At 34.7% G+C, this 16085-nt stretch overlaps 1 protein-coding gene across 1 annotated transcript in view; it reads right to left on the bottom strand.

The window, feature by feature from the left end:
• The window catches only part of STPG2 (sperm tail PG-rich repeat containing 2), a 614041-nt gene that overhangs the window by 63440 nt on the left and 534516 nt on the right, over positions 1–16085 (bottom strand). The window lies entirely within an intron of this gene.

Raw genomic sequence — 16085 nt, 5'->3', positions numbered from 1 at the left:
CTTATGTTCATCTGTTTTGTACCTTAATGTCCTCATATGAGTGAAGTCCTATGATATTTGTCTTTCTCTGACTAATTTTGCTTAGCATACTACCCTTCAGTTCCATCCATGTAGTTGCAAATGGCAAGATTTCATTCTTTTTGATGGCTGAGTAATACTCCATTGTATACCATATATATACCACATCTTCTTTATCCATTCATCCATTGATGGACATTTGGGGTCTTTCCATTCTTTGGCTATTGTCGACAGTGCTGCTATAAACATTGGGGTGCATGTGCCCCGTTGAAACAGCACACCTGTATCCCTTGGATAAATACCTATTAGTACAATTGTTGGGTCATAGGGTAGTTCTATTTTTAATTTTTTTAGGAACCTCCAGACTGTTTTCCAGAGTGGCTGCACCAGTTTGTATTCCCACCAGCAGTGCAAAAGAGATCCTTTTTCTCCGCATCCTCGCCAACATCTGTTAATGCCTGAGTTGTTAATGTTAGCCATTCTGACAGGTGTGAGGTGGTATCTCATTGTGGTTTTGATTTGTATTTCCCTGATGATAAGTGATGTTGAGCATTTTTTCATGTGTTGGTTGGCCATCTGGATATCTTCTTTGGAGAAATGTCTATTCATGTCTTTTGCCCATTTCTTCACTGGCTTATTTGGTTTTTGGGTGTTGACTTTGATAAGTTCTTTATAGATTTGGATATTAACTCTGTATCTGATATGTCATTTGCAAATATCTTAAGTGTGCAATTTGGTAGGATTTAATATATTCACAATGTTGTGCAACCATCACCTCTACCTAATGTCAGAATACTTTCATCAATCCAAAAGGAACCTCCATACTCATTAAAAAGTCACTACCCATTTCTCCTTACCCACAAACTCTGGCAACCACTCATCCATTTCCTAACTCTACAAATTTGCCTGCTCTGGGTATTTTATATAAACAGAATCATACAATATATGTTCTTTGTGTCTGACTTAAACTTTTACGAAGCATAATGTTTTCAAAGTTATCCATGCTATAGCATGTATCAGTGCTTCATTACTCTTCATGGCTGGATAATATTCTATTGTACAGATAAACCACATTTTGTTTATCCACTCAACAGTTTATCAATATCTGTGTTGTTTCCATCTTTTGACTACTCTAGTGCTGTTATGAACATCCAACTATAAGATTTAGCTTGAATATCAATTTTAAAATCTTTGGAGTATACACCTAGGAATGGAATAACTGGATCACATGGTGATTGTATGTTTAATTGACTGAAAAACTGACAAACTGTTTTTCATAGTAACTGTACTATTTAACATAGCAGCAATATATGGGTGTTCCAATTTCTCCATATCTTTGAAATATTTGTCATTTATTATTATTATTATTATTATTATTTTCATCTTACTGGGTGTTAATTGGTATCTCATTGTGTTTTGATTCACATTGATCAAATGATAAATTATGGGCAACTTTTCATGTGCTTATTGATCATTAGTATATCTTCTGTGGAGAGATTTCCTTTTTTCAAATTTTTTTCTTTTTCTTTTCCTTTGGAGAAATTTCTATTCAAGGACTTCACCCAATTTTTAATTGGACTATTTGTCTTTTTGTTCTTGGTAGTACAGATTCTTTACATATTCTGGATACTGGATTCTTTTCATATGATTTGCCAATATTTTGTCCCATTATGTGGGTTTCATTTTCACTGTCTTCAGTGTCCTTTGATTCACAAATGTTTTTAATTTTGATGAGGTCCCATTCATCTATTTTTTCCTTTATTGCTTGTGTTTTTGGTATTCTATCTAAGAAACCATTGCCAAATCCAAGGTCATGAAGATTTACTTCTGTTTTCTTTTTTTAAATGTTAATTTATTTATTTTTGAAAGAGAGGGAGAGAGATGGTAAGCGGAGGTGGAGGGGGCAGAGAGAGAGAGAGAGACAGATATTTTGAAGCAGGCTTCCCACTGCCAGCACAGAGCCTGATGCAGGGCTTGACCTCATGAACTGTGAGATCATGTCCTGAGCTGAAATCCAGAGTCAGACACAACCAACTGAGCCACCCAGGCGCCGCACCTCTGTTTTCTAAGAATTTTGTACTTTTAGCTCTGACATTTAGTTATTTATTCATTTATTTAATTTTTGTATATAGTATGAGGAAAGGGTACAATTTCATTCTTTTGCATGTGGATAGCCAACTGTCCTAGCATCATTTGTTAAAGACAATATTCTTTTCCATTGAATGGTTTGGCCACCCTTGTTGAAATAAATTGATCACAAATGTATTAGTTTATTTCTAGATTATCAATTCTATTCCATTAATCTATGTCTCTATCTTTATGTTATTACTACACTCTTTTGATCACTATAGCTTTGTAGTAAGTTTTGGTATTAAGAAACATGAGTACTCCAACCTTGTTCTTTTCCAAGATTGTTTTGGCTATTTGTGGTCCCTTGAAATTCTATATGAATTTTAGAATCAGCTCTTCCATTTCTTAAAAAAATAAATTAAAAAAAGGACATTAAGACTTTGATGGGGACTTCATTAATCAGTATGTTGCTTTAGAGAATAATTCCATTTTAACAATATTGTGTCTTCTGATCCATGAACATGAGATGTCTTTCCATCTATTTAGGTCTTCTATAATATTTTTAGCAATGTTTCATAGTTTTCAGTGTACCACACTTGTACCTCCTTGGTTAAAGGTATCCCTAAGTATTTCATTCTTTTTATGCTATTATAATGAAATTGTTCTCTTGATTTCCCTTTTGAATTGTTCTTTGCTGGTGTATAGAAATACAACATATTTTTGCATATTGCTCTTGTATCCTCCAACTTTGCTTAATTGATTTCATAAAACTGTTTTATATTATAGTAACTAGTCAAAAACAGACTAGAGAATGTCTGGATAATGGGTACAATGGGTTACCACAGAGTAACCATTATGCTTTAAAGAAATCAATAAGATGAGTTTTTAATCATGTTTCTATTTTAGTTGATATTATGGCTATTATCACATACTTATTTCATAAATTAATAGTCACTTTAAGATATACCCTTCTGGATGTGACTGAAATAATCATAGTATATACTGGCTTTCAGAATGACTTTTTAAAAAATTTTTTAATGTTTATTTTTGAGAGAGAGAGACAGAGAGACAGAGAGAGAGACAGAACAAGTGGGGGAGGGGCAGACAGAGGGGGAGACACAGAATCGGAAGCAGGCTCCAGGCTCTGAGCTGTCAGCACAGAGCCAGACACGGGGCTCGAACCCACAAACAGTGAGATCACGACCTGAGTGGAAGTCGGATGCTTAACTGACTGAGCCAGCCAGGCACCCCCAGAATGACTATTATTTATGCTTACAAAATGTTGTTTGTTTCATGGATAAATAATAAAGCTGCCTGCCCAAGACCTTTGAATCATTAGAAAAAGCAAAAAGGAACCTAGTAGCTAAGCAAAATAGAATTTTTAATAAGAAGACATGGTGAAAAGATATAAAGACCTATTTAACATTTAAGAGTTGCATATATTTTTTGTGAAAATTTGTATCTTAAATAGCACTTTGGTTCTGGTGAGGTCATCGGTCCTCTTTATCTATTGGTAGAAACTTCATAGTATTTACAGACAAAGTTTAAACCAGAGCACCAGAAAGTCTGCCACCAGAAAAAAAAAAAAAAATACAGGGCTGCCTGGGTGGTTCAGTCAGTTGAGCGCCCGACTTTGGCTCAGGTCACGATCTCACATTTCGTGGGTTCGAGCTCTACATCAGGGTCTGTGCTGTCAGCTAGGAGCCTGGAGCCTGCTTCCGATTCTGTGTCTCCCTCTCTCTCTGCCCCTCCCCTGCTCTGTCGGGCTCTGTCTCTCTCTCCAAAATAAATAAACATTAATTTTTTTTAAATATATAAAATTTATGCCATAAAATGTTGAGTAAATTTTATCAGTAAGCAGAAAGGACTTATACAAAACTAAAAAGTTTAGTGATGATAAAAGAGAAGTGACCATGGGCCAGCAGAAAGAATCTAGCTCTGAGAGAATTATATGATTAAAAAAGGTGGGAATGAAAACTTAATTTTCTAGCAATAAAGAAAAAGAGCTGAAGCAGAAATAGGTTGTCTCAGGGATGAGATTGATCACAAAGAAAATCTGAAGGAGCTGAATGGTTCATGGCCAAATACAGGGGAAGAATCAGGGGAAGGCCAACTTGGGGAAGAATCAGATTTCAAATTAAGAGCTTAATGAGCAAAGTTAGCAGTGTGCGGGGAACTTAAGCTACAGAATTGTGAAACTGTGCAATAGCTATCTGTGGTAGTGGTGGAACCTGAGCTCTCTAGGCAGAAGTATGAAGCAACTGGCTGAAAATATTTTAGGGCAAGTAAATAGGATACAGTTTATGGCATCAAGGTCATGGCATTTAGAATAATCTTGTTTTAAAGCCCTAGCTTAAATTCCCTGGAGTGATGGCAGTAAGAGGTGACCAGTGACAAATTAACAGGAGTCGCTCTTTAGTATTTGCTCTAAGTCAGCTTTGTCATGCTGACCTGATGGTGTCTGAAAGTTCAGGCCAGCATCCATCACTTAGCATTCCTAATTTTAGAGGGTGTTCACATACAGAGATAAGCCTTTCTTCCAGCAAGGTCAACATGTGAATACACTGGTTGTTTTAAAGCTAAACATCTAAGTTAGTGGGTGATTATTTCCTTCATGAAATAAATTATTCTTCATTTACAGAAGTTTTAAATATGACATCTCTGATCTCATAATCAAAATGGTTCCAATTTAAAAAGAAAAATGAATCCCTAGAGTATTAGGAGAGTATCTTTTACATTAAGGTAAGAGAGACTCATGGAAAATATTCATTCTTCCATGTAGTGGACCCTGAAATACAATACCCAGGCTCCTTTTGGTGAAGGACTTACTGCCTCAGCTGCTGGGGAGTACTGTTGCCAGATAGCTTTGAACTGTCCACCCCTTCTAGGGATTGATTCAGCTACAGAGAGCTACCTTACACAAGGTCACACTCATTCCTGAGGCGGCCCACACCTAATGACTGATATATGCAGGAGTATAAAGGCCACCCATTTTAACACAAAGGAGCCCAACTCTGAAAGTTCCATTTTATCTGTAGAGCACCACACTGGGTTGACTAGGGCTGCTGCTGAGCTTGCATGGGACCACTTCTCCCTCTGCTCAGTCCTGCTCCTTGCCCCCTCTTCTGTAACTGTTGATCTTAGGATCCTTAAAAAACATTCTGCATCTTAAATTGCCTCCATACTGGAGACTGCTCCCAAAGGAGTCCAACTTCTAACATGATACAAAACACATCAAACATATATATATACAAAAATGCATCCAGATTGTAAAAATGTACATATTCCAAATAAAATATGTAAAGAAAATATATCTAGATGGTTGAATCATACACATATTTTCAGAGATTATAGAGAAATGAGGGGAAATGATAAAAAATGGAACAGCTTTGATGACATGAAGTGGAGAATTAAGGTTGAAACTAACATAAATATAGTTAAAAATAGTGGTTAATAGGAATGTGTGGGGGGCGCCTGGGTGGCTCAGTCGGTTGAGCGTCCGACTTCAGCTCAGGTCACGATCTCGCGGTCCGTGGGTTCGAGCCCCGCGTCGGGCTCTGGGCTGATGGCTCAGAGCCTGGAGCCTGCTTCCGATTCTGTGTCTCCCTCTCTCTCTGCCCCTTCCCCGTTCATGCTCTGTCTCTCTCTGTCTCAAAAATAAATAAACGTTAAAAAAAAAAATAAAATAAAAATAATAGGAATGTGTGGGCATATATTCTGAATGATATGACATTCCATTAAAAATGTTTATTTATTTTGAGAGAGAGAGAAAGCAAGGCAGTGTATGGGCAGAGAGAGAGAGAGAGAGAGAGAGAAGCCCAAGCAGGCCCACAGTCTCAGAGCAGAGCCCCTTGCGGATCTCAGAACCATGGGATCATTACCAGAGCCAAAATCAAGCGTAAGGCACTCAACCAACTAAGCCACCCAGGGCCCCTCCATTTTTTTTTAATGACTACCACTAGAAGTTAAAAAAGGTGTTCCCCTTCTTTCTTCTTATCCATAATAAAGTATAATTTACCTACATTTTCTGTTGATGTGCAAAATAAATAAAATTAATAAAATTGAAAAAAGGCAAAAAAGAATGGAATTTGGAACAGGAAAAGAAAAAAGTCATTGATCATTTTACAGTATTCATTCATCTATTTTTTTAAATTTTATTTTCACTTCCAATATTGATCTATACACAGACTTTTTTTAAAATTTCACCAAAGTAAAATTTGATATTGCTTACAGATTTTTGTTGACTTCCCATCACAAACATTCGTTATTGCCCCCCAAAGCACATTTTAACTAATAATAAAAGGGTTAAACATTAAATCTATTCTTATATTGCCTCAAAAGATACATCTAAATTTTACACTGTTTGTGACTCATGCATATTGTGTTACTTTGTTAGGGCTGCAGGAACAAAGTACTACAAACTGGCTGGCTTAAACAATAGAATACTGACTCAGTCCTGGAGGCTTGAAGTTTGAGATAGTTTAAAGAGGTAATCTACACATGGAGTTCTCTCTGTGTGCATCCATAATGAGAGAAATTTTCTCCCTTTTACAGTTATGGAGTCATATTGGATTAGGGCACACCCAAATAATCTGTTTTAACTTGATCATCTATAGCTGTTCCATTTCCAAATAAAGTCACATTCACAGGTACTGGGAATGAGGACTTCAACATCTTTTTGAAGAACATAATTCAACCATACACATATGGAAGATTCTTTTTATCTGTACAAGTTACAACAAGTCCTAGTAAAATATGAACAATGAAGGTGACCTAATATTTTTGACAACATTGCAGTAATATGTAGCCTAAACAAAAGGAGAAGAAAAAACACCTTACTTTGTTTCGCTGCATCTTTTATTTTATTGCCAATCTGGGATAGGCAGAATTAACATGTACTCACTATTTGACTATTACATGCAAAATATTTTGCTACGGGGGTGCCTAGGTGGCTCAACGGTTCAGTGTCTAACTCTTGATTTCAGCTCAGGTCTTGATCTCACAGCCCTGAGATTGAGCTTTGAGCCCAGGCTCTAGACTGCATGTGGAGTCTGCTTAAGATTCTCTCTCTCTCCCTCTCATTCTGACCCTACCTCTTCTTCTCTCTCTCTTTCTCTAAAGGAAAAAAAAGTATTTTCCTATGCATTTTGGATGATATGAAGATATATACGTTAAAGACTTTGAACAGTCTCTATCATATTTATAAGAAGATCAAAACATTAAGAATACAAAGACATTTAAGTCTACTTTCTGCAATTTAAGGAAAATGTTATACTAGTGTTCTTCCATTTTATACACATTTCTTCATTGCAGAATTGGGTTTGTACTCTGTGAGCTGGAAGTTATGAAAAGTCCTTGAATCTTGTAATTATATGAATTTATACCACTAACTGCATTGAGAATGTAATAGAATAGGACTTATCAATTGTTAAAGAAAGTGTAAAGCATTTTTATTGCTGAATAAAACAATGATGTATTACACAAAATTTTCAAATGGTAGCTAACTTCCTTTCTAGGATCAGCAGTTTACATTTATTTGACATACATGGAAAGTTATCCTTAGGAATTAATTTCATAACTTTAATTGGGGATGAAGAGCTTTATACACAGGATTTGGGAAAGTACCGTTTCCTTTCCTAAAAATTTGTTCTGTGACCCCTTAGCAAACAGCCTGCAATACATTATCATTTTTACATAAGAACCAGAGTGATTAATGCTGTATTCAAATTGCTTGTCTCACTTTTTTTTTATTTTTTAAACATTTTGTTTTTAATTAATCTCTACACCCAACGTGGGGCCTGAACTCACAACCGTGAGATCAAGAGTTGCACACTCCACAGAATAAGCCAGCCACGTGCCCTGCTTGTCTCACTATTGTTTAAGAAAAGAATAAGAATTAACATAAGTAAGAAACACTCTCTAAGAAGGTGGGTTTAAGTGTAATGTTCCACGTAATCCTACAGATTACATAGATCCCTATTCACTTTTGAAGCAATTTACAAGATGAAGTTCAAAATGAGGCAATTTGTATTTTTAGAGCAGTGTCTTTCTTTTTATAGATCATTTTGCAACAAGATTTAAGACATATTTAGCCATGGGAAGAGAAGATAAGCTTTAGTAATGAATTTATGCCTCCCCTATGATGTTATCTACTAAGAATAGTTTTAAATCCCACTTCAGATCTTTTATTATTTGACTGTAGAGAAAATTATATGTAGAGGCACTAAGGCAAACTGAAGGCAGTTCATCAACAAAATCTACATCATGTGAAGATAAAATCATAATCCTCAGAGTATATATCATTCTGGATATCTGAATTATCCATACAGCTGAGCTAGAAGTAACCCTTTAAATACTATCAATGAAAAATTTTAATTATTTTTTAAAATGTTTATTTATTTATTTTGAGAGAGAGAGAGACAGAGACAGAGAGAGAAGGAGAGAGAGAAAATCTCAAGCAAGCTCCACATTGTCAGTGCAGAGCCCAATGCAGGGCTCAATCCGACAAACCGTGAGATCATGACCTGAGCAGAAAGCAGGAGTCGGACACTCAACTAACTGAGTCACCCAGGTGCCCCCAAATTTAATTATTTTTAATGGACACATTTCTTAAATTGGCCATGTGCTTCACTGTCATGTTAAGTAGAAGTTTAATGAAACTTTCTTTAGACCTTAGTCATCATTATATAATATTTTTTACTTAATGTGGCAAAATATGATTTTAGACGTAGATGTATAATGAGAAGACTTATAGTCCTGAAATGGCCCTGACCAAGACAAGGGTTCTGAATTTTCTTTTCTGATGTCAGTTTGTTTTTTTAATTATCCGTTGCCTCATACAGAAGCTGCCTTGTGAAATATTAAAAGGTATCTCATGGATTGATGTCATCTTGTTCTATGTGCTATCTTACTGTTCAGAAAATTGTAATCCTTATTGTGTTAGTTAATATCACTCAAAGTTTTGTCTTTGAATGAACATCACAGGCTCAAAACCATTTCCAAAAATTTTATATCCTTTCTTCTATGTTAAGTACCTTACTTTCAAAAAAGCGTAGAGAAAACACTCCACATCTTTTCAAGAATTAATTAAAAATTTTTGGATAAGTAGCTTACTGCAAGTTTTACACACACACACACACACACACACACATGAGATAATTCTGCAGATGAGACTCCAAGATTTTCTTAGTGCTTGACATTTATTAGAATTCTAGGTATAAGTAATATTAGGAATCCTACATAAACAAATTTATGTTCAGTAGTTATGAGTGCGAGATTACAAATAAAAGCTTTGCTATCTTGAGTTTTATAGGTAAGACTCAGCTTTTAAAGTATATATATATATATATATACTATAAAAGTAAATTATAGTTTTAAAATTTGTAGTTTAGAGTATATATAGTTTAAATAGTATATATATACATGTATATATATATATAATTTCTAAATAGTCTCTGTTAAATATAATGTATAATTTATCTGTATAGATAAAATTTTAATTTATAAGTGTTTAGTATTAAATCTCATGAAAACTGTTTCATCCATTTCCTCCAAATTTAGGGATAACCATGGTAAGGCCTGATTTAAAATAATGAAAAATAGGGCACGTAAAATGCATTTCCAGCAACCTTGGAGATAAAGAGGTAGATAATAATTTTGCAGAGCTGTTAAAAATGAGGTACAGTGCTAGTTTTTAAATAGCTGCTGATTGGAAGAAATATACTATATAGTATTAATTAATATACCAGAAAGCAAGAGAACAAATAATAACTTTAAAATCAGATATACAATTAGAAGTCACAAGGGAAGATCATTCAAATCATAGATCCTGTTTGCCATGTAGATACTCCTCACATGGAGAACTGTAGGCAGCACGGCCTAGTGTGAGTTAGAGCAGGGATTCATCCATGTTACCATGGTTAATGAAAAACCTAGGCAACATCGGGAAGAACTGACAGTGTAACAGTAACAGCATACATCTTGAGAGTGTGCACATGATGGGTTGTCCTGCTCATGAAATCTCTTTTGTAATAACATTTACTATCCTGAACATTAACACATTAAGCAAAGGTTAAATTGGATACTAACATTAAGAACAAGAGACGATTTAAAAATACGTCTAAACAAAAAATTGCAACCTCAAAATGAGCTCTATAATTATCAAATAAGAGACAGTTACCTCAAGGAAAACTAATATTAAGTGATAGTGATGGTTCAAGTGAAAGAGATGAAAACTAACTAACTAAAGCAAATAAGAGAGTTATTGGATAAAATTACTAGAAACGATCAGTTGGTGGTAGGGGAAGTTTTTTCTAACTAGTTCCATTCTTCCAAATAGTTGTGGTCTAGAAAGTTTTTAAACAATTTTAGGATTATGGACATAAGACTTGTTCTACTGAATAATTAATGCATTATCTTAAGAGTAGTGATTGGTGAACTCTGCTGCATTCTAAATACTCATCTTTGTATTTTTCTTTCATGAACAGATTTTCATATTATGTAATATATTCCAGAGGAATAATAATTAAGAGGAAGACAATAAAAATAATTCCATGAAGTATTATCTGAAAATAATACAAGTGAGGTTATTGCAAAATATGTAATATATACTCCAAATGCTCTTGGTTATCTGAATCAATAAGATCTACTGTGACCAGAACTATAGTTTCCATGGTTCGCACGACATATGAAAAGGTACTGGTGAAAAAAATACTATAGAGATGACAAAGACTTTGGGAATTATGTAGCTAGGGTTTAATCTCACCACATAAACACCTAGAGGGAAATACAGGTTGGAGGGCTTCATCCCAGAGTACAGACTATAGTAGCTGGGGAGTTGTTAGATACTGGGAAGTTGTGGTATTTTACCAACTCATTTGGCAATTGTGAAGCAGTGGCTATGTTTGAAAACTACTGACCCAACACACCGACTGCTTTTACAGCCATAGAACAAAGATTACGTACTTTAGTTAGGGTTACATAGCTAGGACATGAGCTCAGAGTTTCCATCCACCATCATTTCTGTGCTCTTTTCTCAATTCAATTCATCCAGTCCAATGGGAGAGCAAGTATTCATTGATCTTTGTTTTTCTGTTTTATCGTTCTAATCTTGAAAGATTGATCTTAAGTACATTAATTAAAAGAGACATTTTAGATGAAGTTTTCTTAAACCAGAATGCGTTGAAGAGTCCAAGCGTGCTTGAATCCTTTGAAATTATGCTAAATTTAGGTTATTTTTATCAAAGATGTTTCCATAGCTTTTATCAAAATTCCAAAGGAGCTTATGCTACCCTCCCTCCCAAATTAAAAATCATTGATCCAATTCTTATCTCTGACTTGTTTTTTGAGGCCATGTTAGAAGCAGACCATTAACCCCCAAATCTTGGGACTAATATTTAAGGTTACCATCTTCCCCAAATATGTAGGCTATTAAAGAGAAGTAAATGTATCACCACAATTTAATCAATTTTTCTTGATCTCCTATCTGTACATGAAATTCACACCAACTAAAGCATACACAAAGCAAGTCATTTTTTTGTGATTTTTATTCTCCACTTTTATAATTTCAGAGAACTGACGAGTAAGAAAATAAGTCAAGTGGATAACACACACATAATAACATCATGTACTTATTTTCAGCACACCTAGTATCTGGAAAATAATTGCATTCTCCGGTTAGAGAATGAGATTCTAAAGTTAAAAAGAAAGGGTTTTCAGATGTCTTTATAATATACAGCATTGTATTTTATACGGAAGCACTAGTAATATATATTGAGAAAGAATGCAGTGAATATATATACCACTATTGTAATATGAAAATTTTGAGAAAAAAAATAGAGAATTAAATGTCTTGCAAGAACAGATTTTTCTATCTCTTGAGGTTAGAAGAGCAATTATATTCCTTTGAGTAGCTGATGGAGGGCATCATCAAAATGGAATTACTTCTTTGTGAGAGAACTGTCAGCTTACCTTTATATTAATAGATAATACCTTTAGAATATATCTGTGGGGAAAGAAAAGCTGTTTCAGTAAGTGGTGTCTCTATTGTACTTCTCAACTGAAGCCAAAATATTCTTTCAGATTGCTCCTCTAGTTCATTACCTCAAATAAAAATGATAAAAAAATTCACAAAATACTTTTTTTTATAACCAGACTGACTAAGTATCATTTATATCAAGTAGTTCATATTATGTGATAGTCCTAGCTTTTAGATTGTCCTAATGACTCTGCAGGAGAGTTAAAGTAGTTAAAGTGTATATTCGATATATATTATACCTGCAGTTGTTTGGATATTATGTTATAATAATAGTGAATTTAACCCAACTGAGAAAACAGGAAAGAAATGGCAACCAAATAAGCCATTCAAAATTTCAAAATATAATTTAATACACTAATTTTTTCATTGATTAATATTCTTGGATTAAGATTTTTTATAATTAAACGATTACAAAATGTACTTGCAACACAGAAGAGACTATACCAGATTTCATCTCAGAAGAAATATCAATTCTTTCACTAAGTCTTACGTACGTGAGGCTACACGCAACAAAAATATTTCATGTTCATTTCCATGATGACCAAGAACAGTGAACAGAATGTGGCTTAGTTGATCTAGGGTAAACCTGTGAAGTTCAGCACTTTGTTCTGGTGACATCACTCCTGCTATTGAACGTTCAGATGGCAATTCTTTCCCCACTTTCAATCATCTAACAGACTTCTGTTATCTAGCTTGTTCCCCTTCACCCAAACCTGAGTGGAGTTGATAGAAGCTCTTTGCATATGGTAACTCACTCATTTCTCTTTAGTGTTAGTGTACTAGTTCAGCCAAGCATTAAGTTTCTCTATAATTGTGAAATAAAACTGTTTTTTCCTGAAAGTTAATTAAAGAAGGGCGCCTCCAAATGACACTATACTGATTGAAATGCAGAATAATTCCGAATGGAAATATAATGTCATGTTTTGAGGTTGTCTGGTGGGAATGATAGGCGTATATAAACAGAAAAGATAGACTGTCTTTTGTTTCTCTGTAATGGTAATGTTGAACAAGGAGCTGGTCTGATTTTATCTTCTGGAGGTTTATGTCACAAAAGGTTTGGGATGTGGGTGGGCATATCTGGGATACTAAAATATTTCTGAAGTACTTATTTTTGTGTGACACCATGTAAATATAAATAGTTTGTAATATGACAATAATAATCTTCAAAGAAATAGATTTGCAAGTAAGTTTAATAGGGAAATACATTCCCTTAAAAAATAATATGAACTTTTGAGTAGGATATTGAATAAATGTGTCAAGATATATGATATCTAATATATCTTTTCAGTTATAAATATTCATAAAAGATATAGGATTTCTGGACTTGTTTTAGAGGTAAAAGGGACAGAAGGCAAACTATAGTAAAGGAAGAATTTTCAGATATGGCAGAGTAACTTGTTCCAGAGCAAGTCTCTTAGAAAAATTAGAGAATTTACTTGTTTCTTTATATAAGAGAATGGAGAGCTACACAGACAACCTCAGGTCTTGTAAGGCTCAGAAACCTGGTGAGAAGGGTGAGCAGGGAATAGCATTGGAGGACATTCCCTCACATTCCCTTGGAGGAATTTAGTTTTTAGGCAGCACAGAAGACAACCACAAACTGGATAGAGATCGAAACTGAGGGGAGCCTGGGCGGCTCAGTCGGTTGGGCGTCCGACTTCGGCTCAGGTCATGATCTCGCACTCCGTGAGTTCAAGCCCCACGTTGGGCTCTGTGCTGACAGCTCAGAGCCTGGAGCCTGTTTCAGATTCGGTGTCTCCCTTTCTCTCTGCCCCTCCCTTGCTCACACTCTGTCTCTCTCTCAAAAATAAAATAAAAACATTAAAATAAAATTTTTAAAGAAATCTAAACTGAGATTTTTGTCTTTCTTCGGTTCTATAGAAACGAGGTGGGGGCAGGAAAACCTAGGGACATTAGAAATAATCTTTTAAAATGCATAAGGAAAATTTGAAAAAGCAGCCAGATAAATAAAAGGCACATTATTTTCAAAGGGAAAACATTTCATCAGAAACCATAGAAGGCATTATACAATGCAATGACATTTTTAAAGTGCCAAAAGAATGTGTGAACCTCTAATTCTTCACCCAGTAAAAATATTCTTCAAAAATGAGGATGAAATAAAAATGTTTCCAAACAAACAAAAAAGGAGAGAACTCATCAACAGTAAACCTGCATGAACACACATATGAAAAGAAATTCATTAGAAAGAATAATGATCCCAAAGAGGAGCACAGAAATGCAAGAAGGAAGAAAGAGCAATGGAACAGATAAGTATATGGGTAAATCTAAATAAATATGACCTGAGAAATGACAATAACAACCTCTTATGGGCTCAAACAACTAGATACAGAATTGAAAATTATGACATTGTGGCACAAAAGTCAAGGCAATAGTTTCAAATGACATGAAATAGCTTTCATTTCTTTGCATTTTAAAGAAGTACTACATATTAATAACTAATGATGACAATGAGTAGTTAATGGGCTATTGCGCCCTGTCATAACAAAATGTGTAATAGAAGTGAAAGTATAATGTGTGAAATGGAATTGAAAATAAAACATTATTGTAGACATTGTTTTCCAATATATTTGCTGACGAAATCACTACTCCAAAATATGGATATCCTAGACTAGCACTGTCCAATAGAAATATAATATGAGCCTATGACCATATTAAAATGTAAAAATAAACAGATGAAAATAATCATAATGGTATATTTTATTTAACCCAGTATACCTGAAATACCTGTATTAAATGTATTACATTTTAAAAAATATTATTAACCAGATATTTTATACCCTTTTTTTTTTTTGGTCAAACTAAGTCTTCAAAATCTGGTGTGCCTTTTATTTTTTTTATTTTTTTATTTTTTTTCCAACGTTTTTTATTTATTTTTGGGACAGAGAGAGACAGAGCATGAACGGGGAGGGGCAGAGAGAGAGGGAGACACAGAATCGGAAACAGGCTCCAGGCTCCGAGCCATCAGCCCAGAGCCTGACGCGGGGCTCGAACTCACGGACCGCGAGATCGTGACCTGGCTGAAGTCGGACGCTTAACCGACTGCGCCACCCAGGCGCCCCATGGTGTGCCTTTTAGACTTAAAGCATATATCAACTTGAAACAGCCATATTATAAACGCTCAATAGTCACATGTGACTAGTGGCTAACATTATGCACGGCAGAAGTCTAGGCTGAAAGAATAGACTCTGATGGCATCTAGATAAATTTGATCTACTGCTCCAACAAGTAGTCTAACAATATATCAGATATTAAACTCTACACTTTATTATTTTAATAAGTACTTTTTTGTTTATAATTCCCTAGAAATTAATATAATCTCAGTATGTTCCTGAAATACAATGCCATTTTGTGGTGTGGATACTGAAATAAAAAGCAGTCTTTGTCTGGAATATAATAACATCAAATTATTCAAGCCCAGGCCTACTTTACACACACACACACACACACACACACACACACACACATGCAAACACTGAAAAGTCTAAACCACTGTTGGTCATTACCATACACTCTGTGTTTAACCCATATCTATTAACTATTTACATAAGAATATTCTTAGTCCAAGCTTGCTTGATTATACAATTTGTTTGAAAAAGCCAAAATGTTTCACCGAGCTGTGATCTCACAATAAGTGAGTAGAACATGGCATTATTTTTTAGATCTCTTTGTTTTAAAAGATAGGTTAATTTAACAAAGGCTGTCAACTTCACCTTATTAAGGTAACTCTTCTACCTTAGCATTAAAGACAAATGAAGAGTAGACTTCTTAAAAGGAAAATATAATGGCTATTTTTGACCAGTCAACACTTACTTCTAGCAGCATACAGAGTGGCCCTTACTAAATATGTTAATTACTCTCTGTAGTTATAAACATAACCAATCTCTAGAACAGGGATACAAATGCATTGCTTTGAAGATTAAAAAAAAATATTTGTCTCAGA

The sequence above is a fragment of the Panthera tigris genome, chromosome B1 (assembly GCF_018350195.1).
Source record: "Panthera tigris isolate Pti1 chromosome B1, P.tigris_Pti1_mat1.1, whole genome shotgun sequence".
In the NCBI taxonomy this organism is placed as follows: domain Eukaryota; kingdom Metazoa; phylum Chordata; class Mammalia; order Carnivora; family Felidae; genus Panthera; species Panthera tigris.
The sequence above is the reverse complement of the archived record's forward strand: the minus strand, read 5'-3'. Positions and strand labels throughout refer to the sequence as shown.